At 47.5% G+C, this 26,268-nt stretch overlaps 1 protein-coding gene and 1 long non-coding RNA gene across 2 annotated transcripts in view; one reads left to right on the top strand and one right to left on the bottom strand.

The window, feature by feature from the left end:
* Positions 1-26,268, top strand: part of XKR6 (XK related 6) — a 235,312-nt gene that overhangs the window by 147,560 nt on the left and 61,484 nt on the right. The gene's annotated exons all lie outside the window — the stretch shown is intronic.
* Positions 1,484-5,059, bottom strand: LOC118501968. Its single transcript, XR_004904630.1, has 3 exons — positions 5,048-5,059; positions 4,429-4,435; positions 1,484-2,499 (listed from the first exon to the last, which is right to left on the bottom strand). It is a non-coding gene; the product is annotated as an uncharacterized LOC118501968 (long non-coding RNA).

Genomic DNA, 26,268 nt, shown 5'->3' on the forward strand with positions numbered 1-26,268 from the left:
CCTGCATAGCAGCTTCCGGCACCTGCGGTTCCAAAGAGGTTTGGGTGTTACCTTCCCATGTGTCTGCATGTTGGCGGTCAGGGTTGGGAGTGGGGTGTGGCAGGGCTCCTGTGGCCCAGGATGCCAGGCCAGGGATGGCCCCAGCATGGCTGGCCCTTGGCACAGTTGAAGTACATGGACTTCTTCTCCATGTGCTCTGATAAGGGTTCAAGGCCCTGCCTGCCACGCTCCAAGTTCTCCTCACTAGAGTCCTTCTTAGGTAAGAGAATAGCTAAGGGCACCTGTCATTGACACGCTGATGGTCCCCAAGCATGCAGCACGGTGCCCAGCATGAACATGCCTGACCTGTTTCACTGCACCCAGAGGTTTATCATGTTGCCCCCCAGTACCATGCGTGGCCCCTCAGTGGGCCCTGAGCCCAGCACTTTCTTGGTTCCGGCTGCACTTTACCCTTTGCCTTGGCTGCTTCTCCTCCCTGGAATGTTCTTCTACTGTTGCTCTCACTGCTAGCTCTTGTCGCTCTGTCCTTCAGTTCTTTACTCAGATACCTTTACTCAGTGAGGCCTTTCCATCCATTGAAAACCACAGCCCTCTGACCCCAGGCATTCCCTGCTCCCTCTCTGCTTTATTCTTCTTAGCAGCACTCATCACCGTCCACATCACTTACTCATTTACCGTCTCCTTCCCTGTTAGATCATGGATTCAGTGCAGCCAGGGGTCTTCATCACTTTTGTTCTATGATGCATCCTCAGCAGCCACGAAAGGCCTGTTACTTAGTAGTAGAAGCCCCATAAGTTTTTGTTGAAGAATGAATGAATGAATGAAAGAAAATGTTCAGGACCCTCCTCCATTACCATCTGCTCTGTGGCTGCAGGGCAGGGGCCACCTCCCCTGTCTGGGGCCCTTGCTGGTCTCCCCCAAGAGTTCACACGTCCTTCACCTTGGTTCCTGTGGCATCCACCACTTGCTTGTGCAATGGCTTGTGTCCATGCCAGTCTTTCCCAGCAGGCGGGAGCTCCCCGAAGAGAATGTGGTGTGTGGGAAGGAGCATGCATTTGGAGCTGTAATTCAAATCCCAGCTCTGCTGGTGACTGCTTTGGGACTTGGGGCAAGTGACTTAACTTTTCTGAGCCTCCGTTTTCTCATTGGTCATCAGGAGATGGTAGGGTTGCTGAGAAATGTAGAGACAATGTCTGCCGTGCACACGGAAAAATGCACAGCACGCAGTAGGCCTGGCACGACATAACAGAGGGTTATGGATGAAAAATGGTTGCATCGCTCAAGCCAGGTTTCGGCCTCACCTGCACCCCTGCTGTGGCGGGAGCATCTGTTCTCTGACTTCCGGGAGTGTCTGCTTTAACTCTGTGCCAGTGTCACGGGAGCAATAAAAGGCGGGGGAGGGACCAGCGTTTCAGACTGAAGGAAAGAGGCCTGACAGAGGGATGGGGTTCCTGAGCCTTGACGTTGGACAAAAAAAAAAGGCTATGTAGTAGGACATTTTGGGGAAAACCAGGCAACTTTAAAACCATCCACCAGTTAATATGTGTTAACATTAAATCATAAGCACCTTTCTGGGCTGGGATTTAAAAAAGGAAAGTTTGGTGAGCGCCGATTGTGTGCCAGGCATTGTGTCAGGAAGGCAGTGCGCACATGCCACCCACCCCCCCCAGGCAGCTACTGTCCCATGTTATAAATGTGGAACTGAGGCTCAGAGAAGGGACACGATTTTCCCAAAGCCTCACTAGTAGTAAGTGCCTGGGACCAGTTATTAATATCACCCTGTGATAATCAACACTTTATTTTAGAGCAGCTTCAGGTTTACAGACTTACTGCAAAGGTGTTACGGAGAGTCCCCGCACACTCCACTCCCCGTTTCTCCTGTGACTAACACCTCACGTCAGTGTGGACTGTTCACCACAGTTAAGGAACAGGAATCAATGTGCTGTTATTATTAACCAAGTCCCACACTTCATTCAGGTTACCTTAGTTTTCTCTAATGTCCCTGTTTGGTTGCAGGACCCCATCCAGGACACCACATCGCTTTTAAGTCACCAGGTCCCCTTAGGCCCCTCTAAACTGTGACTTCTCTGGTTTTGGATGTGACCCCGACAGGAGTGAGGAGTGTGGTCAGATGTTTGTAGGATGATTGGGACCAGTTTGGAACCCAAGTTTGTTTTGTTCCTAGTTGACGTTATTTCTGCCAGGCCCTGACTTTTCAGACAGAGAGAAAGACAGAGAGACATTAATGTCTATTGACTGACTGTGGAGTGATTTTCCAAAAGCCGTGAAGCTGCAGAGCAGGACCAACCGACACCTACTGACTTTCTAAGACAGGTATTTCAGTATAATGCGGGGCCTGGCTCCTTGTCTGTGCTAACAAACCCCCTTACACAGCTGTAGACAACAGTTTAGGAGGAACGACTCCTCGGGACCTTGCTCCTTTTGAGCGTGTAAATGGGTGTCCTGCGGCCCGGGAGAGCCTTACCAGGCCATGGTGGTCTGGGCCAGGGGGCCATGACCAAATTGCTTGGCATCATATGAGCATCTTGGCCTGTGGCTCATCCAGGGCTCCCAGCAGTATTTCAGCCCAGAGGTATTAACGGCTGCTGCGGGACCTTCTAGAAAGTCTGTGGAGCCCCCTGTCAGAACTGAGGATGGGTGGTGGGATGCACCAGGCTGAGGAAGAGGGCATCAGAGAAATCCTTGGGATAGTCAGCCATTTTATCATGCACCCATGATAGGCACCCATGCCTGAGTGCCTGAGCCTACCTTTGACCTTGGGTGTATACAGTGGAGCCAAGTGCAAGGCAAGGTGGGTGGGCTGGGATGATACTGTGGAGCAGCCATTTTCAATCTGCGTACCACAAGAATTTTTAAAACATGCAATGCTTTTCCCTTAGATTGTCAAATTTTAAAAAATGACAACAGCTGGCACAACAATAGCCATCCAGTGTGAATGAATCAAAACTATACTTATTTTTTTGTCAGACTGGCAAAAAATATATTTCTGGGTGTGCTGCAGAATTTTAGTGATTAGTTTATGCGTGCCATGAGATGGGGAAGGTTGAAAATCGCTGCTGTAGCAGACCAGGCTGAAGAGAGCAGGCTCGCTTCTGCAGACAGCGGGAGCCACGGAGGGTGTTGGAGCAGGAGAGTGCACCACGAAAGCAAGTGAAAGAATGGCTGACTACATCAGGCAGCTCGTCCAAAGGTGTCTCGCAAGTGAGGTGCAGACAGGGAGCTGGCAGGGTCTGGTTGGCACTGGGCTTCACTGCCCTGCTCTGTGAGAGAACATGCCTGCCCCTGAGTTCAACAGTCTGAAGAAGGCAGGCCTGTACTTCCTCTTTTCTCTCCCAGGCAGCATCCACCCAGCCCGGGTCGCTCTGCTCTGGAGCCTGCAAGCCCCATTCCTGCCATCCTCCTCCGTGATCTCAGGCTCCTTCCCTGCTGGTTGCCATGCTCGCCTCTTGTCCCTCTAGGGAAAGGGTGCAAGCCCACAGAAACAAGGCCAGGGCCTCAAAGGTCTCTACAGTGCTGCCCACGCTTAACGTTGCACCACAACAGATAGATGAGACCCAGGTAGAGTTTTTTCCTTTTGCTTTGTTTTCTGCTCCTTCACCAAGTGTGCTTTGTTTGGGGGAAGGAAAGAGCAGACTGTCTTTCTCTGTGGGTTTGATACAATATGATCTGCACTTGACCCATCAACATTGGCGCAGATCACGATGGTGATAGTTGGGTGGACACTACGTTAACAGCTTTATTTCTGTGTGCATGTAAAAGGCTGCAGGGAGGTCTGCCCTGGTGTAAGGGAAGTATTGACTTTCAAGCATCAAATGATCATTAGGATGTAGGCTTTGCTGCCAGACCAGCAAAAGCCTTTACATTATCTCCTGGTCTTGAGGTAGGCATATTACTTAAGATGCATTTGGCAACAAGGAACAGAATACCCAACTAACAGAGGCTTAATAATAAAGGCATTTAATTGTCTTACATGACAAGATGCTGGAGATAGGCATTTCCGAAAATGGTTTAGCAGTTCAAAAATGTTAGGGTGTTGGACCCCTGTCTCTAACAATCCTGGCTGTCCTGAGTGGTCTTAAATCAGCTGCCACAGCTCCAAGCATCAGAGCAGCACCCCAATCTGGAATCAAGAGGAAAGGTATAAAATGAGCCTTTTTCTTAGCAGCTTTTTGTTTATAGAGGAGCAATATCCAAACCAGAAGCACCTAGTAGGATTCTTCTTAGGGTTCACTGGCTAGAATTTAGTCCTGTGTCTACTTCTACACTAATCCCTGCAAAAGGGAAACATGATTAACCACTTGGCTAAGACTAATCATGTTCATCCCCTGGATTAGGGGAGGACCCTACGTTCTCCATGTTGCCACTGGAATACAGATAGGCTTCTATAAACTAAGGGAGGGGAGGGACATGGCTGCTGGAGAGGCAACCCACTGAGGTAGCCACAGAAAACTTATGTCCTGTAGACAGAGATATCTGTAGGTCTTCAAGGAAAGAATTATGCCAGTTCTGTCTATAGTGGACCTCCAGGCTCTCTGTGGCCTCTGAGCCTTTGCACATGCTGTTCCCTCTGCTTGGAACACCACATTCTGTTTCCCTGGGCCTGGTCTGCAGAATTCTGCAGGCACCAGCTTTCAGAGAAGTCCCCTCTTACCTGGCTCGTGTGTCCCACTGCTCCGTCCCCCAGCACTCTGTACATCCACAGACACCTGACTCCATTCCACTTGGCAGCTTGTTTTTCTGTCTCCCATCAATAGAATGTACATTCTTGGAAGACAGAAGAGTGTCTTGGTCATGTTGGTATCGCCACTGACTGGCATGTCATGCATCTAGCATCCAGGGAAGGAGTGAATGATGAAAACTGTGATCACGGGAGCAACATCCTGTTCTGTCTGCCCCAGCCCTCCCAAGCAGATGCCTTCCTCTCCAGGCCAGCGTTGTCTACAGCAGCCACTGAATGAATGACTCAGTGTCCTGCTGCAGACGCCACTTAACTGGCTCTCTGGCTTCCGTGCTTTCCCTCCCCAACCCCTTTCTCGCTCTCCTTCCTAGTAAGTAAATTATGTGATCAGTCTCTGTCTTGCCTACTATTTCCTTTTTGTCTTTAATTGAAAACATTTTTATATATGTTCATTGTAGAACCTTTGAAAAACATAGATAATGCAAAGGAGGAAAATAAAATCTAATCTCACAGTTCAAAAAAACCACTGTTAACATTTTGATTCATGTCTTTTAATATTTTTGCTAGAATATACATATATATTTAAATATGGGATTATAATATATTATGTTTTCCCTTACCCAACATATAGCATATTTCCATATTAATACACACCCATATCAACATTTTTATTATGGTAAAATATACATAATATAAAACTTAGCATCTTAACCATTTTTAAAGATTCAATTCAGTGGCATTAAGTAGATTCACATTGTTGTGCTACCATCACCACCATCCATCTCCAGGACTCCTTTCGTCTTCCCAAAGTGAAACTCTATGCTCCTTAAACACCGACTCCCTAGATCCCCCTCCCCTCCCCCTCCTCACTCCCCTGGCAACCACTGTTCTGCTTTCTTTCTCTCTGAATTTGACTACACTAGGTAAGTGCAATCATACCGTGTTTGTCTTTTGGTGACTGGCTTTTTTCATTTAGTATAATGTCCTCAAGGTCCACCCACATTGTAGCATATATCAGAACTTCCCTCCTTTTCAAAGCTAAATAACGTTCCATTAGACAGATAGACCGTCTTTTATTTATCCATGCATCCATCCATGGCTACTTGGGTTACTTCCACCTTTTGGCTCTTGTGAAGGGTGCTGCTCTGAATATGGGGACACAGATATCTCTTCAAGCCCCTCCTTTCACTTCTTTTGGGAATATACCCGGGAGATGGCTCGCTGGGACATCCTATCATCACATTTAATGACTGCAGAGTGTCCCATTGTATGGATGGGCAACAAGTTCATTTAACCAGTTCCCTATTGCTGGCCTGGTTGACAGTTGCCACTTTTATATACACCAGAATAACAAACATTCTTATCATTATATCTTTGCCCCACAGTGACCTTTTTTTTTAACATAGATTGCAGTGTTTTGCTGTCCTGGCTGAAGACTCCCAGGGCTCCTCCTAACTCACAAGCCCAGCAGGTGAGGCCGTATGCTCTGGTCTCAGCTGTCTCTGCTTCCCTTCCCTCACTAATCACTCTCGCAATGGTCCAGACCTGCTGTTCCCCCACTGTGCAACATTCCTTCCTCCTCCCTGCCTTTGGACATGTTCTCTCCTCTCCTGGAAACACATGGCCATCCCTCTTCCCACTAGAACTCCAAAGATTCCCCACAGGTTCACCTTGAATACATCCTTCCTGTGAACTTCTTGCTCACCATTCCAGGCAGACTTAACCACACCCTTCTATGTGCTCCTAAAACTCCTGACCTATGTGTGCTACAGCATTTATTACAGGTTAGCATAGTTCTTTGTTGATGGAGGCAGCCTAGAGTAACGGAAAGAGGGAAGGCTCTGCAATCCGACAAACCTTTCCCAGGACCCTGGTTCTTACGGTGTATTGACTTTGGGTAGGCTGCATGGCTTCTCTGAGCTCCACTTTGCTTGTTTGTAAAATGGGGATAATAATTCCTACTTCAGAAGCATTGTTCGAGGATTAGAGATAATGAATGTTATTCATGGTGCTGACACAGATTAGATATTACACTGCTAGTGTCATATGGTAACTCTGATGACAAAGCTGTCGCCAGTGATGGTGAAGATGGGGTGATGGTGATGGTGTTGGTGAGGAGAGGGGTATGACGACAGGCTTGACAGTGATGATGGTGATAGTGCTGCTGCCGCTGCTGATGGTGGTAGTGGTGTTGGTGATGATGATGGTGGTGGTGGTAGTGCTGAGGAGAGTGAGGAAGATGATGATGATGACGGTGAGGATAGTGCAGGATAGTGATGATGGTGGTGGTGACGATAAGGATGTCCTTGTCCCTCTGTCGGAATGTGATCACTAGAAGGCAGATGCTGTGTAGCTTCATTTCTGCCTCCTCAGTGTCTGCATAGAGCCAATATATAGTCAAAAATATATTAATTATCTGCAGGCTGACTTGCTTTGGGGGTCCCTTCCTGAATTAAGCTGCCCAGCCCCAGATAAGCCTCCCTTCTTGGCCCTCCCTGCCGAGAACTCTGTGAGCTGAGGCAGCACAGAGGGTAAACGTTCAACTGGTAGCTACAAAGTTGGGGTCCGCCCTTAATCAGGGCAGTCACCTCCCTTCTTTGTGCTTTGGAGACCCCATGAGGGTCTCCTGTTAAAATCCTTGATTGAACACTGGTTTCCACCCAAAAAGCTGCCTTGCTCTGTAACTCTACCCAGATCATTTCCACGAATGAGTTCCCATCCCAGATAGAATAGGCACCCTGGCACCTGGGGGTGGAGACTGTGCTCCATTTCCCTTTTACCTCCTTTTCTAGGTATTCTGAGTGCCCAGCACTGTGCTCAGCATGGAGCTCGTGTGGAGGTGGTGATGGTGGAGGGCTGCGTGGAAGAAGACAGCACTCGAGGTCACTGAGCTTGTGCCACCACCATGGCCTGGGGTGTCCCACGGTCAGGGTCTGGGGAGAGTAATTAGTTGTCACCTGTGTGTCCCTTGTTGGGCATGTTACCAAGGGCTTTCTGTGTTGGGTGGAAGGGGGGACAGCCTTAGGGACCTGGACATTTGCAACACCTTATTCCTTCCCACATGCTTTATGTAGGTCAATTGATATTCTCTGTGGTTCCTTTCTGCCACCTCCCTCCCCTAGTGATGAAGAGAATTACAAACACTGCTGAGCACTTGGGCTTTTCAAGGATTATGGAACAGCTGTGTGTGTCTACTGGATGATTCCTCCCCCGAAAAGCTCACAGTCTAGGAGGGAAGATTGTATGTGAACACAAGTGATTACGATACAGGGAAAGAGGGCCATTGACAGCTTTGGAATCCAGAGGGGAGAGTCTTTGTGCAGGATTGGGCTGGTCCTCCCAGGACAGAAGAGGGTGGTATTCCCGGCAAGGGGATGACCTGGACAAAGTGCCTGGAGGCAGAAGTGTTTTGAAGTGATTTGTGATTTCTTGGCAGGAACCTCCAGTGTCTACAGTCATGGATGTATTCTCTTGGGGCATCTACTGGAGAAGAAAGACAGAGTTGTTCTTATAATCCCATAGACCTGATTAGAAAACTGAGGTCTGTCTCAAGGGAAGTGCTAGAGGGAAGCAGGGAGCTGATGAGAAAGCAAGTAGGAGCTGGGGGAGGCCTGAAGTGCCAAGGGATGTGGAGGCCTGAGGTCTCCCCAGCCACAGGTGGGACCAGGTCTGGAGCCCCGTGTGCTGCTTGCCCCGGGCTGGCCACCGTAGTGCCTATGGGCTGGCAGGGTTTTGAGGCCTGCAGAGCCAGGAGGCCCCTTCCTTACCTAGTTCCAGCTTCTCTTAAATACACAGCTCTCTTTGCTCTCTGTTCTTAGCTTTGGCGAATTTCCAGGATGCCGGAGTGACAGCAGCCCCTCTTCCCTACTGATGCCGGAGGCAGGGGCACCCCAGAGAGTCAGAGCCAGCCCGACTGGCCCAGAGTTGGCACCTGGGAGCCGGTTCCGGGAGACAGAGGAAAATCTTTCTTTACACATTAGACAAGTTTCTGCTCAATTGGGATAAATGGGTGTCTTTGTCCATGAGATAATAGTTTGAATGTCTGAGAATCAAGGTCTTCCACTTCCTAGCTGTCTACTTTCAGCTTCTATTGAGGGAGGCCAGGGTAAGTGTGTTAAAAAAAGAGGCCACTTTCTAACTGGGTGACTCCAAGCAGGTTACTTTTTAATTCTCTGAATTTCAGTTTCCCCATCACAAATGGAGCTCTTGCTTCACAGCGTTGTTGATGAATAAGAGGAGAAAAAATGTATTTGGCTTCTAACGCTTAGTATATGCTGAATAAATATTAGTTCTATTTACAATTTGTGCTAAATTATTGTAGAAACACAGCAGTTGTTTTGTTCTTTTCTCCCCTCTACATCCAGATTTCAGATACATGGTTTGTTTGAAGTTGGGGGTGGGGGTGGGTGGGGGGCATGCACCTTCCTAAGCAGAAAGGCAAAGGATTGAGGGGATGCAGTACCAGAGAGAGTCTCTAGGAAAAAACAATGATGCTTCAAGACATGTAATATGTACATAGAGAAATGCAGTTATGTGCTCAGCAAGGAAGTAAACAATATATCCTGATGCACTGTTACTAGTTTCTCATTTGCACACCATTTCAGCCTTGTGAACTGTTTAGCTGCAGTGACATGTTTCTTCAGTAGAGGGCGCCAGGGTAGTAAGGCTGCACGTGGTTTCCTTTCTGCTGTCTTCTCAGAGGGCTTCAAAATAGCTCCCAAGTCCACCATCGCACATTAGTGGAAAGGAGATGGGACAGGGAGTCAGGAGGGTTTGTTTGTGTCCAAAACACGCCTTTGGTTGGCCCAATGACTCTGGGAAAAGTCACTTCACCTGCATGGGTCTTTTTCTTTCATCTATAACATCAGCGTGTTGGGTGAGGGGCTCCTCGAGGCTCTTCCGAGGACAGAGGTTTTCGGTTGTCCTCAGAGATGGAAATCTCTGTCAGACAAACCCATGGTCTGGTCAGTCGTAGGGAGACAGTGCAGTCAGACACCTTCCTCTCATACTCCTCTTAATCCTCTAGCTTGTTAGTTTGTAAGCAGCATGCGAGTTTTCATTGGCCTAGACCTTGGGGTCCTTTGAGAAGCCTCCCTGATCGATCCTGCGCATGACCGGCACTAGAGCCCAAGGCGGAGTCTCACGCCGTCCCGGGTGGGCGGTGCGGCTCTCTCTATACACATCAGTGTCCGCCCCGCCTGCAGGCGGAGAGCCCGTCCCTTGGAAGCTTCCTTCAAAGCAAACCGGAGGTAGAACAAGACTCATCACCTCCATCTTCTCAAATATGGAAAATGGCCTTTCCCCCCAGAAATTTTAATTTATTTTGGTGTCTAGAAAGAGACGTTTTTGGTCCCCCTGTAATGTCAGCCTGACTCTTTTAAAACTAGACATCTGGTGACCATTGGTTATCTCTGTAAATATTTTGTTCTGGAAATTGTAAAGCGTGAATAAAGAGAAAACTCTCACTGATCACTCCTATACCCAGAAACAACCTGTCAACACTTCACCTACTTGTATTTTAGTGTTTTCTCTCGCACTAATTAAATCGTATTATAAATACAAGTTGCACGCTGATTTTTGTCTCCTAACATCATATTATGAGCATGTTCTCATGTTGATAACGTAGAATTCAAATGCTTGCACCAACTTCATAGAAGAGATGAACCATAACTTAGCCCTTTTCTTAAGGCTGGACATTGAACTTGCCTCCAGCGCCTCAACGCCATAAATAGCAGCATGATTGAGCTTCTGACTGAAGGACTGAATTTCCCTAACTTACCTTTACCAAAGCATGTTTGATGGGTTGGAAAGAGTAAGATGGCCGGGTACAGGAAAGGCAAGAAAAGGAACAAATATTTAAGAGTTTTTGTCACCTTCCAGGTGTGGAGTGGAAAGTACTTTACACTCTACAGTTATCCTTAAAACAATCGTAGGACCTTGTACGTGTGGAAACTGAGACTGCGAGAGATTCAGGCATCTGACTGTCAAGTCACACGGCAAGTTAGCAGCTGTGCCAGGATTTGACCTTCAGCTTGTCCGGCTACAGATGGCTTGTCTCTCCCCACGGTGCTGCTCCGAGGCAGAAGGATCAGGGTCGGGGTGGGGCTGCAGGGAGCTGGTGGGCCCGCCACCGAGGGGCATTCGGATCACAGGGGTGCTTGTCTGCAGAGGGACCAGGGAACGGGAGCCCACCTGGGGACGGTGGAGAACAAGAGCACCCAGCCCGGAGAGCGGGGGCTCGGGGCGGAGGGCACACCGAGTTTTTCAGCCTGCTCTGCTGGAAACACAGCCCAGGGGCCCTGCTTCATCTGTGCCCGCTGTTGTCCACCACTTTTCTCTACCACTCCTAGTAAATAGGAACCACAGATTTTGGCATTGTACTCCTTAATTGGAAGTGGAGTTCTTACCAGGCCTGTCTGGAAGATAGAGAAGGGAGGGTGAGAGGTAGGGGTGAATTCTAGGAATCTGGACTATTTTTAATCACATCCTTGTTATTCTAGATCTTGCAGGTCAGTGGTGCCAGAGAAGAATTTTGACAGCTGGTGTTAAAACAATTAGGCTCAAAATGACAACCAAGGGGGGTGTGTGTGTATGTGTGTGTGCGTGGCTACTCTTCCCCTTTGTTTGCCTTATTACGGAGAAGCTTTCCTGGGCACATCTTGGGCAGGGCCAGCGGGGTCAGTGGGAGGGCGTATGATCTTGGGAGTAAGCTCTGGACAGTGTCTTGGCAGAGCTGGTGACTCCCCCTCTGCTGTGCACATAGGTGTCACCCCAGACCTGTCCCCTCCCCTCCCTGGCCTCAGTCTTCTCCTTTGCAAACTCCAGGGTGGGATGAGGCCCTCTCCAAATTCCTCTTCACCACTAGCACGTGTCCTGTGAGTGGCATCCCAGATGCCTCTTGGCACGCTAGTTTATGGTTATCACAAGGTCCCTTCCCAGCCATCACCCCCCTGCCCTGACCGTGCCTGCCTGATATTCTCTTCTGAGAGTTCAAGGCTGGGCCGTTTGTTAACATGGAATTCCCTGGGAGGGGCAAGAGACAGCTTTGTCTACTTTCTTGTCCTCCATGCTCTCTATCACTTTTCATTATCTAAATGCAACCTGCTTTTTATTTTCATTTCATGTCAGGCAGGAAGAATTCTCTCTTATTCAGAGGCCGGTGAGCCTTTTGGCTCTCCTCAGGCCTTCATCTGATCGGATGAGGCCCACCCACATTGGGGAGGGCCATCTGCTTTGCTTTGCTCAGTCCATGGATGCAAATGCTAATCTCATTCAGAAACACCCTCACAGACAGACCCAATCTTTGACCAAATGTCTGGGCACCCCAGGGCCCAGTCAGGTTGATGCATAGTTAACTGTCTCACCACACACCTCACCCGACCCACACACTCACTGCTCTTTAAGGCCCCTGCAGACACTCACATCTGTGGGCCACGGCCAGCCCCTCCATCTGGTGTGGCCTCCTCTCTGTGATCCTCATCTATGTGAAGAAATTCTACCCATAGTGCCTTAACTATTTTTCTTATATGGCCATCTCGCCAGCTAGAAGGAAAGGGGCCAGGTCTGTGATATTCCGGGGTGGCGAAGATTTCGGATCTGGAATCCCACTCTTTGGGCTTACATCATGGTTTTTCCATGACTGACTGCCTGACCTTGGGTTCATTTGTATTCCATTTTCTTGGTTTGCATAATGGGCCTAATAATGGTACTGACCTCATGGGGCCGTTATGGGGGTTGAGTGAGCTAGAACCTGCAATGCTCTTAGAACAGCATCCAGCACACAGAAAGGATGAGATATTTACCAGGCATTGCTGTAGATGTCGTCCCTGGGCTGAGTGTGGTGCCTGGCACACACCAGATGCTCCTGAAGTCTTCGCTGAGTGGAGTCATCGATAATTCAATGTATATAAAAGGTAAGAAAGTCAGTACAGATGAGGGGGTTTTAGAGAGGAACCATGGGGGGACATTGGGCGTCCTCCTGGAGAGAAAGTGCAAATGATGAGAAAGGTCGTGGTGTGTGGCGTGTGGTATGTGGTGTGTGGGCGTGTGTGTGGTGTGCACAGGCACCTGTTTAGTTGGTGGGGAAAGACTTTGCTTATTACTTTCCTTTTCCTGTAAGTACAGTCTCTTTCTTGTGGACTGAAGCAGTCCTTATACAAACACATATGAATATTTCCCTTCACACCGTATTTGTCTACAAAAGACAAAAGGCTAAGAGAATGGATGGGTGTAGTGTTTTATTTTTCTTCAAAGAGGAAAATTGCAAAGGATACCTGTAATTGGGAAAATTTTATTTCTTGCCCTCAGCAGTATAGAGAGGTGCTCTGTTCCTTTATGCTTAACTTCTGCTGTATGTGAAAAATGTAAAAAAAAAAAAAGCAAAGGAGTATTGAAAAGCAATTCAAAGCCTTTCCTTAAATTAGCTGGGAGCAGTCAGAAAATATTGTCAGAAGACAGAAATCACTGACAAAGGAGGGAAAAGTCTTCCAGAACCTTGAACACCCAGCTAATGCAAAGCTTAGCATGCCCCCTGTTCTGCACTCCTAATGGACACATAGGAAATCACAGTGAGTCACAAAGGTATATCTTAGTCACCATCTATGAGAAATGTCAGGGGTAGGGTTTGTCTGTTTAAAGGGCCTCGGTGGAAATGTGACTGGCGACATAGGAAGTCTGTCTTCTGTCCATCCCCCCTGCCCACCCTTCCCCATCCCCGTGCCTCCTCTGTCCTCTTCCTGGGCTAGGGCAGGGTTGGGGGAAGGTGGGAAATGTGGGCACCACAAGCTTTGGAATTATATTTTTATTTGCATTCTGGCCCTACCATGAATTAGTTTTTAAGCTCAGCAAGTTTCCTCATCTGTAAAAGGGGGATGATTTTTCTCTCCTATGGTTAGCTGTTCTGGAGTAACATGTGAATGAGTAGGAACTTTGTAGCTATTAGTCTCCTAAGCCTCTGAGGCACCTGAATGTGGAGATAATGCAGAAGGGACACTTACATCACTTCTAACTCTGATAGTTGAGTCTAGCTTCAAGATTTGATTAATTTTTTTAGGTTTTACTGGGTAAAGCTTTTTTTAAAGATTTTATTTATTTATTTTTAGAGAGGGAAGGGAGGGAGAAAGAGAGAGAGGGAGAGAAACATCAATGTGCAGTTGCTGGGGGTCAATGGCCTACAACCCAGGCATGTACCCTGACTGGGAATCGAACCTGCGACACTTTGGTTTGCAGCCTGCGCTCAATCCACTGAGCTATCCAGCCAAGTCCTCCAGCCAAGTCCTGCCTGGGGAGCAAGGGTCCCTCAGGAGCAAACCTGGGAACCGGGCCTGGGGAACTGACCCAGGAAGGACAAGGCAGTAACTCAAAACAACAGGGTCTGACAGGACATGACACACTCAGGCTTCGTTCCAGTTGGCATTGGTTTCCCCAGGGACTTCACTTCTTAGGAGCCCTCTGCCATGGCCACATTGATGGGTGACCACATTGCATTGTGGGTGCTTTGCAGGGGGACTTTAGCTCTCAGCTAGGGATTGGGGGTCAGGGCTTAGCGGATAGGGAGGGCAGTTTCTAATGGGTTCTGGCTACAGCAGGTGAGTGAAATACCAAGCAGGACCTGGGCCTTGTGATAGGGGCAGACTGAGGCTGGGTGGACATAGGCATTTGCTAAGCTCAGCATTTATTCCAGGCCCGACCCTGACTGGCTTGGGGTGGACTGAAGCCGCAGGTGCCAGACAGTATAGCTGTGGCTGAGTGGGGTGGGAAGCCCCAGGCCCCCTGAGGAGGAGCCTGGCTTTTGGATGATTGAAACTCCAATGGGTACATTTCAAAGGACAGCAGAGGTGGAGTTAGTGTGTATGAATGGGTCAGGGGTCAGGTGGGAGGGGTAGGGTGCTCCATGACAAATGGACTCAGTGCATGGGGTGAAGTTAGGCTGAGGCAAGGAGCAGAGCAGAGGGAAGACACAGGAGACAGACATTCAGCCTCCTTCCCATGATGCACTGCCTTCTGTCCACCCTGTGTCAGGAGCTTGGTTTCAGAGGCACCTGCCACTGGAGCCGCTGAGCATTCAGTGTGTCTACCCTGAGGACACAGGCCCAGGGCCAGCTCACTGTTCAGCCTTCCACCTGGCTGAGAGCCACACCAACGAAGGGGGTGTCCATTCAGAATGAGAGAGGTGGAGACAGGAGGGCCATGCAGCTGTGCCTGTGCCTGCTCCCCCACCTCACCAGCTCTTTCCTCCTTCCTTCCTTCCTTCCTTCCTTCCTTCCTTCCTTCCTTCCTTCCTTCCTTCCTTCCTTCCTTCCATGACGTCACCTCTCGCCACTGCCCTCACATCCCGTCTCTCCTGCTGTCTGCTCCTCTGCTTCCTGACTGCGGGGCCGCTGCTGCGAGTGGTAGGTGCTGATTAAGATGGATGGATTTGTAAGAGGCATTCAATGTGACTGGAATAAAAAGCACTGCAGCCTCGCCTGGACTCGGGCATGCGGCCAGGAAGGAGCATCACTCGGGAGATTACTTTACTACTGCAGCTTGTCCTTAAAATAGCATGTGCCCCCCCCACCATGTCCCATTGTGGTTCTATTTATATAAATGTAGATACACACATACCTACAATTTAAAAGAGATTCTTTTCTCTATTTCCCACCTACCCTGTTTTCTTTCTCCTTGCTGTTTGTTACTGAAGATCAGACACCAACTTTTAAAAGAAGCATTAAGGATCCAAGGTCACTGGGGAAAGGTGACATTATCTGACCTTCTGAGGTGTTTGCCGCTCCAAGTCAGCATCATTTGGGAACTTAGAGGAGCAGGGCTTGCGATTCCAGAGGTGCCTTTGGTGGAGCCTTCCCAGGGGCCGTGGATGTGTCCCAGGGGCCACCCCCTCCTCCATCTCCCGCAAAACAGTCACAGTAGCACTTGGCCTCTTGGAGACTTTCTCTCCAGATGCAGAATGGACTGGCTTGACACACAGTCCCTGCTTAGTTTGCAGGATGGAGTAGGTCAGGGAATCTGTTCAAGGTCATGTGGAAGTAGAGGCTCCACTCCCATGTCCTTTCTCCTGATGTCCAGTCTGGGCCTCACTTTGTGATAGGAACAAAAGAGATTAAAGTTCCTTCTAAGACATCAGATCTGTTTTAAAGGTCTGGAGGCCACTGCTCATTTAAGGTTGAACCTCAAGTTGCTCACTCTCTGAAAAAATTGAGACCTTGTTTATAGATAGTGCCATCAAATTATCCAGGGAAGCACGCCTGCCCCTCTGGGCATGGAGAGGGCCATATGGATGAGTCAGACACAAGAGCTTCCACGTAAAGTCAGAGGCGTGGCTTTTGGATATATGAAACCTTTATTCTAATAAGTGGCCACTAAAATCTGTTGGTCTGTGGAGTGTGTGTGTGTTTATGGTTAAATGGTGCTATAGAATTTACCACCATCTATTAATTTTTTGTGAGCTCTTTAAGAAATAATTGACAGCTGAACAGCAACAGGCTGGAAGATGATGATATCATCGCTGTGCTATTTATAGATCTCTGTTCTCTGAAGAGTGCAGATCCTGATATTGCGAAGGCCGGTGGGCAGGGCTCCTGCCCAGTTTTGTGCTTCTTGCTGTGCCCTTTACACGGCTGCCCCCTGACATCTGCTGTTAACTGCCTGTTTACAATGGAGAAATGAAGCCGGGATCTAGGTGGAGAACAGAATTATCTAGTTCTGGTTTCCCACTTTCATTTTTTTCACTAGGCTTTACCCATTTCATATCTATGGAAGCAAAACCAGACAAGAAAGGTGTTTGAACCGATTCCAATTTGGATGTGTGCTCAGGAGTAAGAAAGAAAAATACTCTCATATACGACAAGGACAGAAAGTGAAGAGGGAATAGAAGATAGCTATTGAAGATATGTTACTGGAAATGGTAATACTCCTGCAAGTTTCCTTTAATTAAATTTAGACTAGAAACCATGATGCTGGTCTCATCTGAGTCCAGATGTTAACCACCAACGTTTCACTTAAGTTCGTAGAGAACCTTGCCTGAACCAGGGTCATTCTTTGTGTGGAAAGTCTCCCAGAATCTGCTTTTATACTGATTTGAGCTGTTGTTTTGCTGCAAATTAATACCTGTGGCAATTCTGAGGACCCAGGAAAGAGATCCATCTTGTTCAGATCTTGACATCCAAGTTGATCTTGAAATAGAACCTACTTCTTTGAATCCTCTGAGTCATAATGATCCCCAGGCTAGTCAGTTAGCTAGAGGATCAAGGAAGAACTAACTAGAATTTAAAGGGGAAGGTGATTTCAGCTAGAGCAAAGCTTTGAACACGGAGAACAACTCTGAGCTGCAGTACATTGAGACCATGGACCAGCGAAAGCTTTTCAGTACCATGGTCAGCAGCTGCGCCTCCTGTTGGTGGGAGAGTAACACTGCCTTGTCAGGTGGGCGGCTCCTTTCGGGCCAGCACAGGTCTTTCAGAACCGTGGCCAGCAGCAGCCCCACGCTCAGGAGTCCCAGAATGGACGGTTCTTTGCTAGCACTGCATTGAAAATCACTCTGCCTACAGAACCACTCCCCATTCAGTCACAGGGCTGTTACAAAACTTTTTGTTTATTTTAACATAGTGGGTCTGTCACTTTGACAACTCCTACATAAAGTGGGACGAGTCATGGTCCCAGTCCGAGTTTTACAAGGGATGCCACTGTTCTCTAGGAGAGGAGTAACATCCTGTAGATCACATGGTGCAGCCATGGCCATCACCCGGTTCCCAGGGCTGTGTGGTCTGCCCTGCAGACCACCTGATCATCTGAATAGAGATAGGTTAATACTGAATGCTGACACTTCATCAGATTCTGTTACATGTAGCAAACAGACGTCAGTCAAGATCCCAGGAGCAAGAGACTATTTTGGCTAGATCATTTCATACATAACCCATGCCAGACCACTTCCCACTCATAAGAAAGCACTTGTTTCTAATAGTCTGTGATGCAGATGGGATACTTACATGCAGATTTTTCCCTCTGCATCACCACAGTCTTGTTAATAAATAATACTTCATGAGCACATACTGTGTGCTAGGCACTATGCTAAATGCTTTACATGCCTTATCTCATTAATTTTTATGACCAGTTCTTTGAGGTAGACTACTGATACTGGCCTGATTTTATAGATAAGACAGGACATTAGAGTGGCTAAAAAACTTACTAAATGTTGCATATTCATCAGGTGGTGGAGCCAAGATTTGAACCTATTTTTCCTGCCACCCTGCTGTCTTGAGAGCTACCATTTTAGCTTCCTCTATCCCTTCCCATGATTTCTTTCAATTACCGACATGGGTCTGCTTTTAAGAATTATATCTAATGCCCACATTGGTGATCTCATGTCTCATATGGTTTGCGGTCTGGGCCTAGCCGAGTTCCCACTGCCTCCCTGTCCAATGGTACGTTGTTGCATGATGAGTGATCCTCTTGCTTGCTTGTTTCCTCATGGACTGTTCAACCAAAGGAATTGTAAGGAAAGTATGAACCCAGGTACAATGTTTGTCAGCCTTGGTGGTCTCTCGCTACTCATTTCCCTTAATCCTTCTGTTCAGCTGCTGGGTTCCCCAGGTGAGCTCACATGCTTGGATAGGGCCCCCCACAGTCATCACCCAGCTCCCTCCATGCTATCACCTCCACAGGCCTCAGCCCTTTACAGATGTCATCCTCTCGTCTGTTTCTTGGACCTAACCCAGGTAAGTGGTGCTGAATCCACAGAAGCCCTTAGCTTGCCCAGTGGTGTTTAATGATGGTCAGGATTGAATCTCTATTGCTAATGCCCAGTAAGTCCTTTGTGTCCAGAGTAGCGTCCTCTTTTCCTTTGAGTCATCTAGAATGTTATAAGTTTTTGTCATCGAGAAACACTCCATAAGCCACTTACAGGAAGGGTAGATCTGCACCTTAAGTCTGAAGAGGGGCCTTTGGCAGATGGCAGACCAGGAATTCGTAGAGTTGTGATTCTTATGTGTGTATGTGGTGGCAGTGGCAGGGGGTGTGTTACCCTGTGAGGAAGAATTGGGACCATTTACTCTCTTTGACCTCTTTTCTCCTTTTAGCACGCTAAGATGGTGCCAGTTTCTCTAACTGGGGTACGTTTTACAGCTCCTGGCTCTGAGCTGCAGATAAGCTGAGAAGAGGCCCAGGGTACTCCTTTTTGTATGTAATGTACAGCAGAATCTATGTAGTCTTGCTCCTCAATGTCTCTCATTGCTGTAAAAACCTTGCATGAAAAAACAGGAAAGGGATGGGGGAAAATGGAGTTGGGCTTAAAGTCGTCCCCCCCTTTCATATTGGGGGCTATTTTGCATAACAGTGGGGATTCTCCACTCTCCTGGGAATGATGTCTGATGATGTCTCTATGTCCGCATAATATCTATAAGGTCTGATGGGACTTTCCAAAGCATGGAAAACCAAAGATTCCAAAGAAGACCAAGATGCACTAAATGAGTCACTCAATGTCTGACTCACTAACTGTCTCAGGGAGCATGACTGAGTTCCTTCATCTCCTTGTTGACTCAGCAAAACTTCACTCAGTGCCCATTTTTGGGTAGGCTGTGCTAGGAGCCAGGGAAACGGCAGCAAGCTACACATTAAAACTCCATGCCTTTATGGACCTGCCATTCTGGAGGGGAAGTCCAGTGATCTGGGCCACCATCAGTTACTAAATAGTTCGTTCCCCTCCCCCACTGACTTGAAATGTCACCTTGGTCATTGATTACATGTCAATATGCTTTTCAGTCTGTTTCTGGGCCTTCACAACCCATCCAGTGGATCTGTCCATATTGTGTGTGCCAGTGCTACACTGTTTTAACTATTGTATAAGTTTGCCAAAAGTTTACGCCTATCAATGGTCTCTTCTTGTGATTCCTGTTTCATTCAGAAATTTCCTACATATTCTTGTTTGTTTTTCCATGTGAATTTGAGAGTCAGCTTATCTAGTTAAGCAATTACCTGTTGGTATTTTTATTGGGGGTCATATTAAATTTACAGATTAACTTAGGGGCAATTTAATATCTTTACAACATTGGGACTTCCTATCCAAGAATACAAGATGCCTTTCCATTTGTTTGAGTTTTAGTAGAGTTTTACTGTTTTCTTCACATATATTTCCTCATAAGTATATTCCTGCGTATTTTATATTTTGTGTTATTGTAATATTATTGATATTTTCTTTCATTTACTGGTTGCTTTCATTTGGAAAGCTGATAATTTTTGCTCATTAATTCTGTACTCAACAACCTGGTTGGGTTCCTTTACTTACTGGTTGATTCTCTGGAGTTTTCACCTAAAAATAATGATAATTTTTACCTTCTCTTTTCCAATTTTTATATTTCCTTCTTTCTGTGTTTCTGGTTAACTAGTGCCTTCAGACCAATGCTAGAAATGTTTTGTATGGCTAATACATGTTCTTTGATACCTCTAGTGTTTCCCAGATAAACATAATACAGCCTTTTGAGTTGAGGTAGGGGTGTGTGTGTAAGAATTTTATTATATTTTAAGATGAAAATAAGAGTTTTCCTTTGATTGAAATGGATGTTGATGCCTTTCAGTATCTATGGAGATGATCGCATGATTTCTCTCCTTTGATCCATTAATATGGAAAGTTATGGTAATACATTTCTTACTACATCTCTGTACTTGTTGAATACATGACTCATTTGTCTAAGGTGTGTTGTTCTTTTACTGTGCTGCTGGATTCTGTTCGCTAATATTTTATTTAAGGGTTTGCAATAATATTTCTAAGCAAGATTAGTCTATAGTTTATTTATGCTTTGTCCTTCTGGGTTTTGATGTCAATGTTATGCTAGTTTTATAAAGGAAACAGTAAGCTTCCCCCCTCCCCTACATTCTAGAGTAGTTTAAATAGCACTGCAGTTGTCTGTTTCTCAGGGATTAGATAGGATTTTCTGTAAAACCAAATGGGCCTAGCTTTTTTTGGCAGGTTCCTCTCCGTGACAGCATTTGTTCTATGATAATTGTTCTCTTTACTTTTTACATCTTTCCCAAGGTTAGTTTTGGTCATTTTTACTTTCTTATAAATAATTCACTTCATTCAGCTTGCAGATTTGGCTGTGTAGAGCAGAGCAAATAGATCTCAAGTGATTCCTTTAATGTTTCTCTATCCGTGACTGTTATTACATCACCATTTCTTATTTTCTGCTTTTTGTGCTTTCTTCCTTTTTTATATGTCAATTCTACATTTAAAAATGTTTGATTCCTTAATTTTTTGTCAATGTTAACTCTGCCCTTTAACTTCTCTTCGTTTTATTTTATTACATTATTTTTCTCTCTAAATCCACTTCAGAGCTTACATTGGTACATTATTCATAAATTACAAGGCATTCCTATGCATTCTTTCATTTGAGTCTTATAAACCTTTAAGTTAGTTGGTGTGTGCTCCCATTTTACAGATGAGAGGATGGACTTAGAGTATTCAAATGGCCTGCCCAAGGCCATGTAGCTAGAAAAGAGCAGGAGTGGGGTCTCAATGTGGCCAGCCTAGTCCGGGTGCTCCGTTCCCAGCCTGTGCTTGGACCGGAGCTGCCAAGGGCCTGCTCCCTCTGAGTACTTCCCAGTTACTCAGCCAAGCTCAGTCCTCCTCTAGCCACTTAATCCCCTGCAGCTGCTGCAGGGGAAGATCGCAGCATGTGGGGGCTTTGAGAAATGCCAGGGGCTCTAATTCCAACCACAGAGCAGTCGCTGATTCTTTCCTAGCCTTGCACCCAAGTCACTTCCTGTGAGCTCATAAAACTGACTCCAGGCAGTTCCGTCCTGGACCACGGCCTTTTCATCAACACTAACTTGACAATGAACAGAAAATTTGCTTATTTTTCTCTTTCTCACAACAGCTCCACTGAAATTCCTTCTCAGCCTTGGAGATGTGTTAAACCATGTGTAGGGCCCCTTCCTGGAATCACGGAGAGGCACACGTGTGGCAGGGAGGGTGGCTGGTAAGGAACATAGCATGCTCTCTGTTTTACAGATGTGGGACCTCAGCCCGGAAAGTTAATGCGCCCAGCACTTTTGGATGTGTTAGACTGTGGCATCTTAGACAGAGAAGCCAGGACACATAGGAAATCTCCCCAGACTGGCTTTTTTCTTGTGAAAGTAAACATTTCATTTGCTTTCTTGGAAATGATTTTCAACTGGGAGAAAGCAAAGGGAAAGTACTGTTGTCACTGTATCTTTTATTTATCTTTAGTTTGCTGTCATATATTAATTTTGCCACCTGCCACTTGCCTTTGAAACAGAACTGACTGCAAAGACATCATAAAGAATTGTGTTAGCTGTGCAGACTTCGCTGGGGCAGACTGATTGCATTTCTGCCTTTTAAGTCCTTCCGCTTGTGACAGCCTTGACGGAGGGCAGCAACCAAGGCTTCTGGGTGGACTGCGGCCCTAAGTGCACCAATGTTGGTTTGCATGGTGTGAGCCTTCCTTTATACAGGCTTAGCAATGAGCCTTTGGAATTCTGAACAGCTTTAATCCAAGCCACGAGCTTTTTTCTGAACAATTAGCCTCTGGAATAAAAGCACAGTTTGTGGATTTGACCATTTTTCCGCCAGCCATCATTTGGATTTCAGATGTGACATCTTTATATAATAATGGGTCCTATTATTAACCTCAAAATGGTGGCACTTCCACTGGAGAAAGAAGGAGTCATCCAAGAATGACTCCAGCTTGAGTGTGAAGGATTGAACTTGGTTGTAAGGAAGAAATTGTCGGCCACTGGGAAGCTGGGCACTGTCACTGGCATCTTTAAGGGCATGTCTCAGGACCTGGAGAGTATAGTTGCACTAAGTTTGGAGGTTCATTCTTGAGCCCTGGGCTTGTAATTCTATTAATTTTTAGATTCAGGTCTGGACATGCTAGACTACCTTTCACTCTTAAACCATTTCTATCAATCCCACTGCTAATGGGGTTCTGCTCCATCTGGCTACTGCCTGTAAACCCTTCATCTCTTTCCAAAGCCTTGTCCTCTTTCCCTTATATTGGATCTGTTCCCAAGCCTTGCTGGCTCTGTCTTGGAAATGTCTCTTCTACTTGACCCTTCTCTGCTTTGCCTTGGTTCAGGCTACCACTGGCCCCACCTCGAATACTGCTGTGAGTCCCAAACCACATGGATGATTGATAGGGTTAATCCTGCCACAGGCAGGTTTTCTAGACAAAAGGGAGAGTAGTCCTGCTGCCTCTGAGGCCTGGAGCGGGGGGGGGGGGGGGTGCTGGTGGGCATCAGCCCCATAGCAGCACCAGAGTGCTGGGCTTGAGGCACAGATTCCCGTGGAGAAGCCCCAGTCACCTGAGGTCAGGTCTGGGGATGTGGGCTTATCATGTGGAGACAGTGGCTGAGGCTGAGGGTAGCCACCTTTGTTCAGGCAAAGAACGGGTGAGAAGAAAGGGGACAGCCGAGGACAGGGCTGGGCAGAGGACAGAGCTGGAAGAGAGAGGAGCCTCGTTTCCTTCTGCGTTGAGGTCAGAGGCTAACACCATTGTTAGAATAGCTACTGTGAGCAGGGTGTCTGGGGTGCCTGTGTATTTTTCTTTTGGAAGAGAATACATAAGCGTTCTTGATCAAAAGCTCAAGGGATAAAATACACCTGTTTCCTATGAAATTTGTCTCTAAAAAATTGTCCATCCTCCCCCTACACACCCTATCATACGCATTATTTAATTTGTTTGAGACAAAGTGCATTTCACAAGATTTATAAATCCATGGAAATTTATTAAGTCTTGACAAGAGTTATTGAATGTTATATTAACTTTTTTTAAATTGGCAAATGTTGGATGGCTTAACAATTATTAATTAATGTATACCATTAAATACTGATAAATTGCATGGCGTATTTATGAACTATCTTGGAAGGTCATTAAATATGCATATCAGGCCATGAATCTATTCTTTTCTATAAATCTGTTCTGAGTCTGGTGAGCTGAGGTTTCGGGGATAGCGGGGGAAGGGCTAGAATGTCCTTGCGTGTCACAGGAGCCCTGGGCGGTGCCAGAAACTAGGGGCCAGCCCCTTTCGTTTCCTCCATTCCCTCTCAGAAGTGGAACGGAGGCTCAGGAAGGTGGACCCTTGGGCTTCAGATGTGGAGTCGAAAGAGCAACACCCAGAAGTTGGAGTGCCGTGGGTGGCAGTTTCTGCTCCAAAGTGCCCTGTCTCGAAGTCACCGCCCACAGCAGCACCAGCTGCTGGAGTAACAGCTGCGGTTGCTGAGGTCCTCCTGTGCTCTCTGACGGCAGTTTAGAAACATCAGCCCGTCTGACCCTTACCCACATGCAGGCAGTCAGCGTCATCCCCAGGTGCAAGTATCTTTCCTCACTCACTTACTCATTTCAGATCCTCCATCACTTACCACGACCCTGTGCTGCCTCCACCCCAGAACCTCAGTTACAGGCCCCTTTACATCAGAGGGATATTAGCACTCACATGCTGTCTGAGCGGTGGCAAAACTGACAATAAATTTGGGGTGCACGGGTCCAGCTGTCCTGGTTATTGAAGGCTGCTGGGGCTGATTTGCCCACGTTTGTACAGCATCTGTTGTTACATATTTAAATCCAATCCAGGGTTGTTACTTAGTCTCATCCCAAGTTTCTCCAGCGATGGGGAGCCAGCACCTCCCAAGGCCCACTGACAGACTATTTGGATTATTGGAAGTTCTCTTGCTTTTTATTGAATTTATTGGGGTGACATTTGTTGGTGGAAAAAAATTTATTTTGTTTCTTAACCTCTACAGTGGAGTGGATAATTTCTCTTCATTCTCTGGATGGCCATGAGGGGGCAGTGTTGCACGGGGGTACAACAGACCCAGAGGCACCGTTCTGGATTTCAGGTCCTGGATGTGAACTCAGAAAATCTTACTACCTTTGTGATCTTGGGTGTGTCCCTTGACCCTTTGGGGGTCCATTTCCTTTTGGGAAATGGTAGTCAGTCTGCGTCTTGTGACACCGGCCTCAGTGATGTGGTGGCGTGCATGAGACGAGCAAGTGAGGGGTGGCCTGCCTTGGGGCCTGCAAGCTCTGGTGCTGACGGCGCGCGTGCTTAGCTGTGACCACTTCCTGCGCCCACACATCCGTTCCTGGTTCAGGGAGCCCTCCAGTAAACTGGCCGTCAGATGGCCAGACGTGTTCTGGCTTCGGGGAGGCTATGTCAGTTTTGGAGGCATTAATTGTTGAATTAATTAGTTGAGAAATTGCCCTAGGTAGCCTGGTCTGAGAGAGAGACAGACAGACCAGCACAGGGACACAGAGACAAAGAGAGAGAAAGTGAGTGAGTGAGCTGGCCAGGGAACAAGGAAGCCACTAAGTTGCTTCATTGGCTTTGTGATGTTCATTCATTCGGCAAGCTTTTACTGGGCTCTCTTCTGCGCCCGGTGCAAGAGTGAGAGAGGAATGAGATACAGGCTGGGCCATTCTCTTTCTGGCCTGTGGAGTTGGAACTCCTGAGGGCAGGGTGTTTCTTCCATTCTCATGCACCCGCTGTCTAGCGCCTAAGAGACCCCAGAACCGTTTATTGGGTGAAGGAATGCAGGATCGTGTCCGAAAGCTGCTCGTGGTTCGATGGAGACAGCAGCGCACACAGGTGGTCCCTAACATGACCAGGAGGGGCGCAGAGGTTGTCCTGTGCTTGCTCCTGTGGCTAGTGGCTTCTTATCCTACAAACAGGGACTGGACCAGGTGCTGCTTGAGGTCCCCTGGCTCTCTGTGACCCTTATCTTTCCTGTGGCAGTTTCCTACTCATGGAGCCTCTGCTGTTATACAGGACAGTAGGGGAAGGGAAGGAAGACCACTCCAGGCCCTTTGCTGGCCCATTTACTTCTATTCACTCATTCAACAAATACAGTTTCCCTTTATAACCTCATAGGTCCTCCCACAGGGCTGGGGACCAGTGCAGACACTGTCATGTATATACTATGAGGGAGACACAGAGACTGATGGTCCACATGGCAGGGCAGGGCTTCAAACCCACATTTCTCAGAGCAGAGCACGGTGGAGGTAACCAAGCCTGAGCAGAAAGCATCTGACTGGCTGTCAGCTCCTGACCAACCCACTGCAGGGCTGGGATTTGAATCCTGGCCTCCTGACTGTCTGGCCAGTGCTCCCGCAGGAGGCTGTGCTTCCCCTTTTATTGAAAAACTCGTGGGAACTGTGTCTTCCTCTCACCTCTGGCCCACAGAGGATCCCGCAGATCAGCAAGAGCACAGGCGCTGTGCCTCGGGCGTGAGCCTGGGCAGAGAGGTAATTTTCCTTCTTTTAGCTGCTTTCCAGAGCCCAGTGGGCGTGGGCAGGGGAACTCTCCCGCAGAGGGAAACTGCTGTGGTTCTGGCCCACTCAGAGGACAAAGGTTGGAAATACGGTGCTCAGCTGTTGTTTGCTCTTCATCGCAACTTTATTTGAGCCCGACATTGCTGAGAGCTGGGGGACAGCAGTCCACCTCGAGGCTGCTGTGTCTTTTTGCTGGGAGAAGCGGTTCTGTGGCCTCCTCATGAGTGGGAGATGATGGGGGAACAGCTGTCACACTCCCTCCCCCAGGACTCTCCCTCCCAGGGAAGC

The sequence above is a fragment of the Phyllostomus discolor genome, chromosome 8 (assembly GCF_004126475.2).
Source record: "Phyllostomus discolor isolate MPI-MPIP mPhyDis1 chromosome 8, mPhyDis1.pri.v3, whole genome shotgun sequence".
Lineage (NCBI taxonomy): Eukaryota > Metazoa > Chordata > Mammalia > Chiroptera > Phyllostomidae > Phyllostomus > Phyllostomus discolor.